The sequence below is a fragment of the Giraffa tippelskirchi genome, chromosome 5 (assembly GCF_054371585.1).
Source record: "Giraffa tippelskirchi isolate mGirTip1 chromosome 5, T2T-mGirTip1v1.2.pri, whole genome shotgun sequence".
Classification (NCBI taxonomy): Eukaryota; Metazoa; Chordata; class Mammalia; order Artiodactyla; family Giraffidae; genus Giraffa; species Giraffa tippelskirchi.
The window spans coordinates 66,508,360-66,523,059 of NC_137279.1; the positions used below are offsets into that span (position 1 = coordinate 66,508,360).

Here is a 14,700-nt window from a genome sequence, read left to right on the forward strand (position 1 = left end):
CACTTATACATACACATGTATATATTCTTTTCATTTTTTTTCCCATGTAAGTTATTACAGAATATGCACAAAGTCCCTTATGCTATACAGTGGATCCTTGTTGGTTATTTATTTTATATAAAGCAGTGTATATGTCAATCTCAAGCTCCCAGTTTACTCTACCCCACCTTTCCCCTTCAGTAACCATAAATTTATTTCCTAAGTCTATGAGTCTGTTTCTGTTTTGTAAATAAATTCATTTGTATCCATCTTTTTAGATTCCACACATAAGCAATATCATATATTTGTCTTTCTCTTCTGATGTTATTATCATTTAATATCCAGTCAGTGTTCACATTTCCTTGTTTGTCTTATACATTTCTTACATTTCATTTGTTTATATTGGAATTCAAATATGGTTCATATGTTATGATTAGTTTTATCTCTTAAGTATCTTTTAATCTAAAATTCTTCCTCTCTGCCTCCCTGACCTCTAATCTCCCTTTGTTTTTTCAGTTGTTATTCATGAAATTAAGTCATTTGTCCTGTTTTTCCAAATATGGAATTTGCTGGTTGCCTAAAATACAATTTTCTAACATAAAATTTGCTATTTAGACCTAGTTAAAAAAAAAACAACTTGGGGTGGAAGATAAATGTATACTGAAAAATATTTTCATAATGTATGCTCTTTTAAAGTTTGAAAAGTTGTGCTATCATATTTGCTTCTATTTGAAATTCAAAAATGATATCACAAGAAAGTTTTACCACAGGATTCTGTCAGTGATATTATTAATTTTCTGAAGTGTTTGTTTCTCTTTCCTCTTTGGTATTTGGATTAAAACCAACTTTTAATTAATGCAGAAAAAATACAAATCAGAACTGTGACAGGAACTTTCATAATGCTTAAGTGTTTCTTTACTGATTAGGGCAAATCCAAAGAGTTATATTAATTTTTATAATTACTCAGTTTTTATTAATCATTTAGAATAGGAAGCAAATGGACATGAAAATCCTGTCTTCTAAGGATTTATGTAATAAAACTCTCAGTAATGCTAGTCAGTGATGTTTCGGGGTACAGAAGTACCATTATTGCCCTTTCTGGTTTATTCTCCATAGGCTTCTGAGGATATTCTTAGAGATACGTAATGGTAAATTGAAGTCAACTCATGAATTTTCACCTTATTGCATAAAAACAAAAGGATTAAAATATGAGCTACAAGAGTGTGGAATATGAACTTTTTATCGTACATAAAATTAGCTAATCCATCTAAATTGTAATAATATCTGAACAGTTAGTTGGTGGTCCATTGAAAATTTCTTTAAAAACAAAGTTGTTGTTATTCAGTCATTAAGTTGTGTCTGACTCTTTGCAATCCCATGGACTGCAGTACACCAGGATTCCCTGTCCTTCACTATCTCCTGGAGTTTGCTGAAACTCTTGAGCATTGAATCAGTGATGCCATCCAACCATCTCATCCTCTGTTGCCCCCTTCTCCTCTTACCCTTAATCTTTCCCAGCATCAGGGTCTTTTTCAATAAATCAGCTCTTTGTATCAGATGGTCAAAGTATTGGAGCATCAGTGTTAGCATCAGTTCTTCCAATGAGTATTCAGGGTTGATTTCCTTTAGGATTGACTGGTATGATCTCCTTGAAGTCCGAGGGACTCTCAAGAGTCTTCGCCAGCACTCCAGTTTGAAAGCATAAAAGCATAAAAGTTACCTCCCTCATTAGAGGTTTCTGTTCTCTTTGCTCTGTTGCTGACTTTAATTTCTGCAGTTGTGAAAGCTCTGGCATCTTACACAGCTGCCAGAGAGCTGTGGAGGAACCCACATGTGATTCTTTGTGCTCAAAACACTTAGGATTAGGAAGGCTGACTGAAGGGTAGCTTAGGACTCTCTTAGTTCAGTTCAGTTCAGTTCAGTCTCTCAGTCGTGTCCGACTCTTTGCGACCCCATGAATTGCAGCACGCCAGGCCTCTCTGTCCATCACCAACTCCCGGAGTCCACTCAAACCCATGTCCATTGAGTCGGTGATGCCATCCAACCATCTCATCCTCTGTCGTCCTCTTCTCCTTCCGCCCCCAATCCTACCCAGCATTAGGGTCTTTTCCAATGAGTCAACCCTTCGCATGAGGTGGCCAAAGTATTGGAGTTTCAGCTCCAACATCAGACCTTCCAATGAACACCCAGGATTGATCTCTTTTAGGATGGATTGATTGGATCTCCTTGCAGTCCAAGGTACTCTCAAGAGTCTTCTCCAACATCACAGTTCAAAAGCATCAGTTCTTCGGTGCTCAGCTTTCTTCATCATCCAACTCTCACATCCATACATGACCACTGGAAAAACCATAGCCTTGACTAGACGGACTTTTGTTGGCAAAGTAATGTCTCTGCTTTTAAATATGCTATCTAGGTTGGCCATAACTTTCCTTCCAAGGAGTAAGCGTCTTTTAATTTCATGGCTGCAATCACCATCAGCAGTGATTCTGGAGCCCCCAAAAATAAAGTCTGGCACTGTTTCCACTGTTTCCCCATCTATTTCCCATGAAGTGATGGGACCAGATGCCATGATCTTAGTTTTCTGAACGTTGAGCTTTAAGCCAACTTTTTCACTCTCCTCTTTCACCTTCATCAAGAGGCTCTTTAGTTCTTCTTCACTTTCTGCCATAAGGGTGGTGTCATCCGCATATCTGAGGTTATTGATATTTCTCCCAGCAATCTTGATTCCAGCTTGTGTTTCTTCCAGCCCAGCGTTTCTCATGATGTACTCTGCATATAAGTTAAATAAGCAGGGTGACAATATACAGCCTTGACGTACTCCTTTTCCTATTTGGAACCAGTCTGTTGTTCCTTGTCCAGTTCTAACTGTTGCTTCCTGACCTGCATACAGGTTTCTCAAGAGACAGGTCAGATGGTCTGGTATTCCCATCTGTTTCAGAACTTTCCACAGTTTATTGTGATCCACACAGTCAAAGGCTTTGGCATAGTCAATAAAGCAGAAATAGATGTTTTTCTGGAACTCTCTTGCTTTTTCGATGATCCAGCGGATATTGGCAATTTGATCTCTGGTTCCTCTGCCTTTTCTAAAACCAGCTTGAGCATCTGGAAGTTCACAGTTCACGTATTGCTGAAGCCTGGCTTGGAGAATTTTGAGCATTACTTTACTAGCATGTGAGATGAGTGCAGTTGTGTGGTAATTTGAGCATTCTTTGGCATTGCCTTTCTTTGGGATTGGAAAGAAGACTGACCTCTTCCAGTCCTGTGGCCACTGCTGAGTTTTCCAAATTTGCTGGCATATTGAGTACAGCACTTTCACAGCATCATCTTTGAGGATTTGAAATAGCTCAACTGGAATGGACTCTCTTAACCATACACTATTTTATGTTTTTCTTTCAATTTAAAGCTATTTCAAAAGAGAAAATATGTGAAAATCTTGAATTTTATTAATTTCACTCTATTACTGAAATATCATTAAGATAGGAAATATGTATTCACCTATGCTTTCTTCAGCCTACCCCAACAGAAAAATATTTCAAGTCTTTGTTGAATTTTTTATGATATTGCTTTTGTTTTGTTTTAGTTTTGTGGCCCTGAGGCATGTCGGATCTTAGCTTTCTGACCGGGGATTGAAGTCAGAGCCCTTGGATTGGAAGGTAAAGTCTTAAACACTATCAGGGAAGTCCCCCAATTTAAAATTTAAGAAATAAAATCTGGAGGGAGGAATAGTTTAAAGGCTTCTGTTTGACATTTTAATGGAACAAAAATGGTTCTTTTGCCTATTTCAGGGGTAACACTATTTACTAAACGTTTTCTTCTCAATAGGGGTGTCTGTTTAATGGCCACCTTATACTTTTTCAAAAATAAAATTATAGAATGCAAAAAAATCAGTTATTATAAGTCATTTCATTTATGAAAAGGATAAAAATTACTAATTGAATTCCCTGATTCCAACAATTGTCGTATTGTGACATTGGAACCAACTAGAACACTTATAGTTGAATTCTTAGTAGCTTAGGGTTCTAGATGGATTTATACTCAAGTGTAAACATTTGAACTATTACTGTAATAATTTTGAATGTTATATTCCTTTTGGAAATTATTATCAAACACTTTCCTGATGACTTTGCATCCTGAATGTTATACTGTCTCCAGTCTTAAACTTCTCAATTTCATTTTCTATAAGACTTCCAGAGACATTTTACTAAATAGAAAAATTTTGATATCACTCCTTCAGTGATTTTCTCCAGGCTTCAGGATAAAGTTCCAGCTCCACTCTGTGACAGATGATGCCTTATGCCCTGTCTTTGTGGACCCCTCCATCTATTTGTGGAGACCCCTCCATCTCCTCAGCCCTGGGTTCTTGTTACCCAGACCCGGTCTTCTTTACTCACTTTTTGTGTCACACACAGTGTGGAGATTGCTTTGAATACTTTCTTCTACTCCTGGCCTTGGTTAAAGCTTAATCATCTTTTAAATATGAAAGATTTAAACAGGTAGCCCTCCTCCTCTTCCCTCTTCCTTCAGGATACCACAGACTCTGATGACCTCTATCACATCTCCTGTGATTCTGTATTGTAATAATAAACTATGTGTTTGTCAACATTTAAGATGGTAAGTATTTTGGGTATAGACCACTTGTCGTTTCAGCATCTATAGTGATATTCTTACACGTAAGAATCGATCAATAAATAGTGCTGGTTTTTGAATGAATAAGTAACATTGTAATTATTGGAATTTACTGAAGAACATAAGGTTATATTATATCAAATGCTGTGTTTTTTTCAACTATTGAGTTTTCACGGTATAGTCATTCTGTACGTTCTTTCTCTGATTGAAAGAAAGTGAAAGTGAAAGTCGCTTAGTCATGTCCAACTCTTTGTGACCCCATGGACTATACAGTCCGTGGAATTCTCCAGGCCAGAATACTGGAGTGGGTAGCCTTTCCCTTTTCCAGGGGATCTTCCCAACTCAGGTTGAACCTAGGTCTCCCGCATGCAGGTGGATTCTTTACCAGCTAAGCCACAAGGGAAGCCCAAGAATACTGGAGTGGATACCCTATCCCTTCTCCAGGGAATCTTCCTGACCCAGGAATTGAACCAGGGTCTCCTGCATTGCAGGAGGATTCTTTACCAACTGAGCAATCAAGGAAGCCCCCTTCTCTGATTGGCCACTGCTTGATCCTCCAGTGTATCTGTCTGTGGTAGCTACATTTTTTTTTTTTAATTTGGTAATTTTCGTATGTATTTTGTTTTTTTCTCAAGAAAGAATGTGAGAATATTCTATTTGTGGCTTAGAACTATTTGCTTCTAAGTGCATTAATTAATTCTATTCAAGAGCTGCTTAATTAAATGCTATGACTAATTTTATAGTACTGTTGGTTAGATATTCTTGGTTAGTTGAATTCTTGATTATTTCAATCTAATCAACCATTGCTTTTATATTATTCAATAATAGCGTCTATTACTTTTCTAGGACATGCAAATTGCTGTCATGTGCTCTAAACATGAGCTTACAAAAACAAGTTTAACCAGGTCTATTACAATGTTAAAAACAAAGCAGATAAAGAAGTTGTGGTTCATATACACAACAGAATATTACTCAGCCATAAAAAGGAATGCATTTGAGTCAGTTCTAATGAGGTGGATGAACCTAGAGCCTATTATACAGAGTGAAGTAAGTCAGAAATAGATAAATATCGTATTCTAATACATATATACGGAATCTAGAAAAATGTCACAGAAGAATTTATTGACAGGGAAGCAGTGGAGAAAGAAACATAGAGAATAGACTTATGGATATGGGGAGAGGGGAGGTATGGAAAGAGTAACATGGAAACTTATATTACCATATGTAAGACAGATAGTCACTGGGAATTTGCTGTATGGCTCAGGAAACTCAAACAGGCTCTGTATCAACCTAGAGGGGTGGGATGGGGAGGGAGATGGGAGGGAGTTTCAAAAGAGAGGGGATATATGTATACCAATGGCTGATTCATGTTGAGGTTTGACAGAAAACAACAAAATTCTGTAAAGCAATTATCCTTTAAATAAAAAATAAATAAATTAAAGAAAAATAAATACAATTCATTTGTAAAGTGGAAAAAAACCAAAGCAAACCCAACACAAACTAACTTAAAATTCACACGGGTAAGTTAAAAAAAATAACACCAACCTGTAATTCTGTTTATTGAAAGGTGGGTACATCATATTATGTTATCTCAAATGTTTAGAATATTTTTTACAATGAGAGTTGGAATTATTCTTATTTTTAGAGTTCATAACGGCCAGTTTTCTCAGTAAAACCATAGGAAGGTTGACTTTTTTCCTCCTAGCTTATAGTTGAGAAAATTAGCGTGCAGTAAACTAAAGAGTTATATTGACCTCTCAGTTTTGGCCATTTTTAGGGGTAACACTACCTCTTTTCATTAACTGTGTTTTAAAGGCAGTGATCATTTAACTCTCCTCTCTCCAATAATCTGTTTTTTTAATTAAAATATCATTTTATATGCTTTGTCACACAATAGAGTTAAGTGTCACTTTCCTGGAGGTGGGGCGTCTCCTTTCCTTGCTGAAACTATGGAATTAAATTAAATTGATCTTATCAAACAGTTAAATATTCTCGGCAATGTGACCTGGATTGACAAACTGAAATGCAAGCTGGGCATTTTGACGTGAGCAGAAGGAGTGTGGGGAGAGTGTCCTCTAAGCTTGTTTCGCTCAACCTTGAAGGCAGGTTAAGTGTTCGTTCCCTGCCTCAAATAAAGTGCACCAAGTGTACTCAGTGTTCCTGAAAGCTTTCTAATGAACTGAAAAACAAACAGTTTGAGGTGGGATGAAATATATTTCATCAGCCCCCTGCACAGCGATGATTTACCTCAGCTTGTCATACCTACTTGATTCTGATTAGAAAAAGGCAAAGGAGCTATTTTAACCTTTCTTGATAAAGAAATTGCACTTGTATTTCATAAAATGTCAGACTGCTCATCGTCTGAATTTTATACGTTCACTGTTAACGTGAGGCTAGACGGGTACATGAGACAGTTAAATCGAGGAATGTATTTCAGAGGTCATGGCTGGATAGAGAATTCATCATTTTAAAATGACCCAAATGACAAAGATGACAGGATTTGATGTGATGACCTGGCTAAAGAGTCTCTCAAAGCGTGTGATTTAAATGTTAGTCGCTCAGTCATGTCCAACTCTTTGCGACCTCATGATGGTAGCCCACCAGACTCCTCTCTCCATGGAATTCTCCAGGCAAGAATATTAGAGTGGGTTGCCATTCCCTTCTCCAGGGGATCTTGCTGATTCAGGGATCCAACCTGGGTCTGCTGCACTGTAGGCAGATTCTTTACCTTCTAGCCACCAGGGATGCCCTGATTAAAGTCAAATCCTCCTCAAATAGTTCCATTATTTTTTGACATTTCTTGTAGTTGGGTTAATAAAAGTCACAATGGTGACTAATGTTTCAAGAAAGAAAAACAATATCTTAGGGGAAAAACAGAGGCAATGCAAAAACATTTCTGAATTAAGTTTCTTGTGCTACAGAAGACAGATGAAGGATAGCAAGACAAAAAGGTAAAGATGATCCCCAGGCTCTCCTTGCATCACTGTTCCCACTGAAGGTCTGAATAGGAGAGGATCATCTTGAGGCTTGTTGATATACTGTAGGGTACCTGTTAACAAGCTAGCTTCCTACCTTCTGAAGGCATCTACTAGGAACAGCAAGACTTTGAGAAATGACCTACATGATTTTAATCAAAAGGATATTCTGCCTGACTAGTAATAAACCAAGATGATTTTATAGTTAGTATGATGGTTTATGTTTTATAGAGCAAGTTCAGCATGTAATCTCATGCATGTTCACAGGGACTTTGGGAGACACTCTCATCCTTTACTGATGAGGTTCACAGAGATTAAGTTGAATAACTAGAAGATGAAACTGGATGTTCGGATTTCAGATCCAGAGCTATTCTACCATTTTGCTGTCTGGATTTCTTACCTGAAGGCCTTAGTGAAAATCATCTTGACAGAGAGCATCTTGTGGTGACTAGGCATTAATATCTACTATTATATCTGTTACTGGTTCTTGGAACTACAGAGTGTGGCTTTTTCTCTTTCTGCACCTGGCATTTCAAACTTTGCATTGTAGAATTTAATATAAAGATATAATATGACTTTGGTTCTCCCTAATGTATTTTAATATGATATACTGATATCTTCTCTAATTCTACTGTCTAATTTCATATTAGGATTTGTGTATGTGTGATTCAGTAATTCATGTCCTTTGGAGTATTCTGATTATGAATATGTTGGTTTCTGGTTACAGAATTTTGGAATGTTGTGTGTGCTGTGTGTGCTCAGTTGTGTCCGACTCTTTGCAACCCCATGGACTGTAGCCTGCCAGGCTCCTCTGACTGTGGGATTCTCCAGGCAATAATACTGGAGTGGGTGGCCATTTCCTCCTCTAGGAGATCTTCCCGACCCAGGGATCGAATCTGCATCTCCTGTGTCTCCTGTATGGCAAGCGGATTGTTTTTATCACTGAGCCACCTGGGAAACCCTTGGGATGTTGAAGGCCCTGCTAAAGAAAGGCTCTTAATGGTCATATATTTTTATCTGAAGAAAACAAAATATTTTTTCATTGGATTATTATTTTTTTGGAATTTAAACATGCTTTTATTTGCTAATAATTCTGTGGATCAGAAAATGGGGCTGATTTTTTAAAAAAATTTCCTTGGAGTATAGTTACTTTACAATGTTGTGTTAGTTTCTGCTGCACAGCAAAATGAATGAGCTATATGCATACATATATCTCTTCTTTTTTGAATTTCCTCCCCATTTAAAGGGTCACCACAGAGCATTGAGTAGATTTCCCTGTGCTATGCAGTAGGTTATTATTTATCCATTTTATACATAGTAGCAATAATTTATACACACACACACACACACACACACACGTATATATATGTCAGTCCCAAACTCCCAATTCATCTCAATCCCCCTTTCCTCCTTGGTGTCCGTATGGTTGTTCTGTATGTCTGTGTCTCTATTTCTGCTTTGCAAATAGGGTAGTCTATACCATTTTTCTCGGAGAAGGCAATGGCACCCCACTCCAGTACTCTTGCCTGGAAAATCCCATGGATGGAGGAGCCTAGTAGGCTACAGTCCATGGGGTTGCTAAGAGTCGGACACGACTGAGCGACTTCACTTTCACTTTTCCCTTTCATGCACTGGAGAAGGAAATGGCAACCCACTCCAGTATTCTTGCCTGGAGAATCCCAGGGATGGCAGAGCCTGGTGGGCTGCCACCTATGGGATCGCACAGAGTCGGACACGACTGAAGCGACTTAGCAGCAGCAGCAGCATACCATTTTTCTAGATTCCATATATATGCATTAATATACAACACTTGCTTTTCTTTTTCTGACTTAATTTCACTCTGTATAACAGTCTCTGGGTCCATCCATATCTCTGCAAATGGCATGATTTTGTTCCTTTTTATGGCTAAATAACATTCCATTGTGTATATGTACCACATCTTCTTTATCCATCCCTCTGTTGATGGATGTCTTGGTTGCTTCCATGTCCTGGTTATTGTAAGTTGTGCTACAGTGAGCCCTGAGGTGCAGATATCTTTTGAAATTATGGTTTTCTCCATGTATATGCACATTATTGGTATTTCTGGGTGATATTATTATTATAGTCAATGTTTGTTTACTGAAATACAGATGTACAGACACACATATATGTAAATATACATACACACCCTGATATTCAAGATGGCTGTGAGGAAGTCTACATTATTTTTAAATAACATATAATATGTATATGGAACATTTTTATAACCCATCCCTCACACATAACCTCTGTTTCATCTCTGTTTCATTCTTAGGAGTTTATTCAGTTTTATTAATCTTTAACATTTTGAAGGTATATATTTTCCATAAAGTAATAAAATCTGTAATGTCAATAACATTTCCAGGTAGATTTTTTTTTGAAACTTATAAACATGAAAGTAAATTTAAACTGAAATTTATTTGTAAAAACAGCAGGAACTCTTTGAAAAAGTAGAGTAATACAGGAAAAGAATGGCTTTAAAACTATAGGACATTGATACTAGCAGAGACAGCGGAACAAGATAGGGTCCAGAAAAGGCCCCTATGAATATTCATGAGTATGTAAGTGTCATTTCAATTCAGTAGAGAGATGGTTCACTCAGTAACTAGTATTAGGAGAACAGGGGTTCATGTGGAAAAATGAAGATGAATCTCAATCCTTGCAGCAAGTGGGACTTTTGCTTTTCACTTGTACTATCTTATCCTAGTTCACATTTGTACTCTGTTCATGTTTTATTTTTATAAAAACTTATTTAAAAATTAATGACCTCATAATTTGACTCTCTTGTGTGAATACCAGTTTATGCTGTTGTTACCATAGAATGAGTGATTTGTTATTCTAATGTTTCATATTTTGCTCTATGTTAACATTGAATATACATTTTAAAAGGTGGACTTTTAAGTTGATAACAGAATGCCTTGCTTAGAAAATGAACTGTTATGCAAGTAGTTTAACAAGAAGTTTTAGTTCCGTAATTTTCTTATGATGTTTCTTGTTGATGGCTTTTGATTCTGCTTTACGTCTCTGATTTTATAAAACTCAACTTTCTCTAATGCTGCAGTGCCTGTGACCTTCCTTGCAGGCAGTGATATTTCTGTTCACCGTTTAGTCTGTGGGTTCCTTTCTGAGCTGAACTTTGTATAGCCGTGACTCAGTTGTCAGCATGGCACAGCTTCTGTTACCGGGAAGGAAGGGTCAAAGAGGACCCTCCCTCATGGGCCTCAGTTCTTGGTGAGGACACAAAGAAGAATCTGAGGTCTCACCCATGGTAGAAACAAAGAACAGAGAGAACACCTCAAGGGAGAGGTGGGCCAGGCCAAGAGAGGCACTGGTGCTGGAATCATGAGGTATGGGTTTTTCAAGACAGGGCTTTTGCATATTCATCTAAGTGGGCATGGACAGGCAGTTTTGATTGACAGTTGCAAGTTACATAACAACAGGCTCTATTGCACAGGTCTTTCCCACAATTCTGTCTCTTATAATCAGATATATGTATGTATAGAATGTTTATGAACTGTTAATTGGCTCCTGGCTGCTTAAGGTCACTTGAGGACAAAGCTCTGCCTCAAGGGCAGGTGTCTAGGAGCTAGAGAAGCCCCTGTGGTTAGTTTGTAGCTACTGTGTGGCTAGGGTGCATTCTTGGAGCTGGAAAAATCTCTGTGGTTATTTTGTAGCATATACATGAGCTCTCCAGGTGGGGTTTAAAGGTAAGCTTCTGTCCTTTTTGGCTACTATTGGCTAGGCCAGCCCTTTTGCTCATGCCTAACTTCCTACCTAATACTTTGACTTCAGTAAACTCTAGATGCCAATAGTAGCATATTAGAAACACAATGTCTTCATTTAATAGTAATTCGAAATGAACTTGCATCCTTGAGATTGTTATACTATTTCAGAACACAAGAATCCTAAGTGGAGGGCAGCAGTTCCTAGAAATGAAATATTCTCTGTTCTGGTGATATAGGTAAAGGGTTGCTTTATAATACCTCTAATTTAGCCTATAGATAAATAGATAAAGTTTTCTGTGGGGTTGGATACATAAATATATATGTGTATATGTTTCTGTGTGTTTATTGCCTAAAAGAGTGTTTCACATTATGAAGGATGGTTAATAAATATTCATTATAAGAATATTTGAAATACAAAGTAGACTGGTAGCTGATAGTAGGATTCAGACAAGCACCCAATTTTCCATAAGCTGGGGACTTACATTGTTTTATTTAAGTCTTTAACTCTCATACTTACTCCTTCCTGATAATTTTTTCTTCTATCACCTAACCGGCAACCTCAGTGTACCTTTTCAGTTACATGAAAGAGAAACAAGAAGAGGAACATGCTGAAATCTTAACCTGCTTTCGTAAGACCTCTGGATAGTGTGAACTTTTGATAGAGAATAGTTAATAAAAGGCAAACATTTCAGAATGGATTGAGAATAAGATCAAGTCTACTGCTTCAAACAGATGTCAGCTCCACATGGACTTACCTACCAGAGAAGAGAAAATCTACTTTCCAAATCCATATCACATACATATTTTACATATATATAGTGTGTGTGTATGTGTATATATATATATGTGTGTGTGTGTGTGTATAAAATTAAAACATTTTAAAGGTCAGTTTAAGGTTCACAAGAAAATTTTGTAAAGCTACAAAGACTCCCCCTGGCCCCTCATGCATAGCTTCCCTCATTGTCAACATTCCCTGAAGTGTACATTTGTTACAACTGATGAATCTACATGGACACAACATAATCATCCATAGTCCATAGTTTATCTTAGGGTTCAATTTTGTTCTACATTCTGTGGATTTTGACAAATGTATAATAATAAGTATCTACCTTTGGGGCTTCCCAGGTGACTCAGTGGTAAAAGAATCCACCAACCAATACCGGAGATGTGGGTTTGATCCTTGGATCAGGAATATCCCTTGGAGAAGGAAATGGCAACCCAGTACAGTATACTTGCTCGGAAAATTCCATGGACAAGAAGCCTGGCTGGCTGCAGTCCATGAGGTCGCAGAAAAGAGTTGAACACGACTTAGCGTCTAAACAATAGCATCTTCTCTTATTGTATCATTTATTGTCACTACCATAAAAATCCTCTGTGCTTTGTCTATTCATTCGCCTACTACTCCAGCATATGACAACCACTGATCTTTTTTCTGTCTCCATAGTTTTGCCTTTTCCAGAATGTCACGTAGTTGAAATATAATATGTAATCTTTTCATATTGTCTCCTTCACCTAGTATTATGCATTTAAATTTCCTCTGTGTCTTTTCATGGCTTGATAGCTTGTTTCTTTTTAGTGCTGAATAATACAGGCATACCTTGGAGATAGTATGAGTTTGGTTCCAGACCACTGCAAGATAGCAAATATTGCAATAAATGAGTCCCATGATTTTTTTGATTTCCCAATGCAATAAAAGTTACATTTACATTATACCATAGTCTATGAAGTGTACAATATCGTTGTGTCTACAAAAAATTATGTATATTAATTAAAAATTCTTTCTTGCTAATAAATGCTAGCTAGCATCTGAACCTTCAGCAAGTCATAATCTTTTCACTGAATGGTTATTTCTGCTGACTGATCAGGGTGGCATTTGCTGAAGGTTGGGATGGCTGTGCCAATCTTAATATAAGACAACAGTAAAACTTCCTGTACTGATTTACTTTTTCTTTCACAAACAGCTTCTTTGAAGCATACAGTTTGTTTGATAGTGTTATACTCACAGTAGACCTCCTTTCAAAATTGGAGTAAATGCTCTCAAACCTGCCGTGAAACCTAACCAAACCTGGGTCTGCTTATCCAATGCACAGCAAAGCCAACCTATAGACACCACTTTGCTCATCCATAAGAAGTAACTCCTCATTCCTTAAAGTGTTATCATGAGATTGCAGCACAACTTCAGGCTCCACTTCTGCTTCTGTTGCTATTTCCACCACATCTGCAGTTCTTTCCTCCACTGAAATTTTGATCCTCTCAAAGTCCTCCAGGAGGTTTGAAATCAACCATTTCCAAACTCCTATTAATGTTGATATTTTGGTCTCTTCCCATGAATTATGATGTTCTTGATGGAAGCTAGAATGGTGAAACCTTTCCCAAAGGTTTTCAACTTACTTTGCCTGGATATATGAGAGGAATCACTATCTCTGGCAGCTAAAGTTTTACCAAATGTCTTTCTTAAATAATAAGACTCGCAAGTCACAACTGATCCAGATCCATGGCTGGAGAATGGATATTGTGTTAGTAGGGATGAAAACATAAATCTCATTATACATCTCCATCAGAGCTCTTGGGTGACCAGATATATTGTCAATGAACAGTAAGTTTTGAAAGTAATCTTTTTATTTTTTCTGAACAGTAGGCCTCAACAGTGGGCTTAAAATAGTCAGTAAACCATGTTGTAAATAGATGTGTTGTCATCTAGGTTTTCTTGTTCCATTTCTAGAACGTAGGCAGATTAGATTGAAGATAATTCTTAAGGACCCTAGGATTTTCAGAATGGTAAACTAGATCTGACTTCATCTTAAAGTCACCAGCTGCATTAGCCTCTAACAACAGAGTCAGCCTGTCCTTTGAATCTTTGAAGGTAGACATTGACTTCTCCTTTCTATATATGAAAGTCCTCAATGGCATCTTCTTCCAATATAAAGCTGTCTCATCTAAAACTGAAAATCTGTTTTCAGTGTGCCATGCTCAAGTAGCTTAGTTGTGTCTGATTCTGTGACCTCATGGACTATAGCCCACCAGGCTCCTCTGTCCATGGAATTTTCCAGGCAAGAATACTGGAGTAGGGTGCCCTTTCCTTCTCCAGGGGATCTTCCTGACCCAGGGATTAAACCTGCATCTCCTGCTTGGGAGGCAGATTCTCTACCACTGAGCCACTTGAGAAGCCCATTGTCTAGAGTATCCACCTTCATTAAGTATCTTAACCAAATCTTCTGGATGACTTGCTGTAGCTTCTACACAAGTACTTGCTGTCTCACCTTGCACTCGTATGTTATAGAGATGGCTTCTTTCCTTAAACCTCATGAACAAGTCTCAGTTAACTCCAGATTTCTGCAGCTTTCTCACCTCTCTCAGCCTTCATAGAATTGGAGAGA

The 14,700-nt window shown here is 37.6% G+C and overlaps 1 long non-coding RNA gene across 1 annotated transcript in view; it reads left to right on the forward strand.

Moving 5' to 3' along the window:
• The window catches only part of LOC145504872 (uncharacterized), a 607,798-nt gene that overhangs the window by 290,654 nt on the left and 302,444 nt on the right, over positions 1-14,700 (forward strand). Inside the window, exon 4 of the long non-coding RNA XR_014052561.1 lies at positions 3,560-3,632. This is a non-coding gene — a long non-coding RNA (uncharacterized LOC145504872). The remainder of the gene's footprint in view (positions 1-3,559; positions 3,633-14,700) is intronic.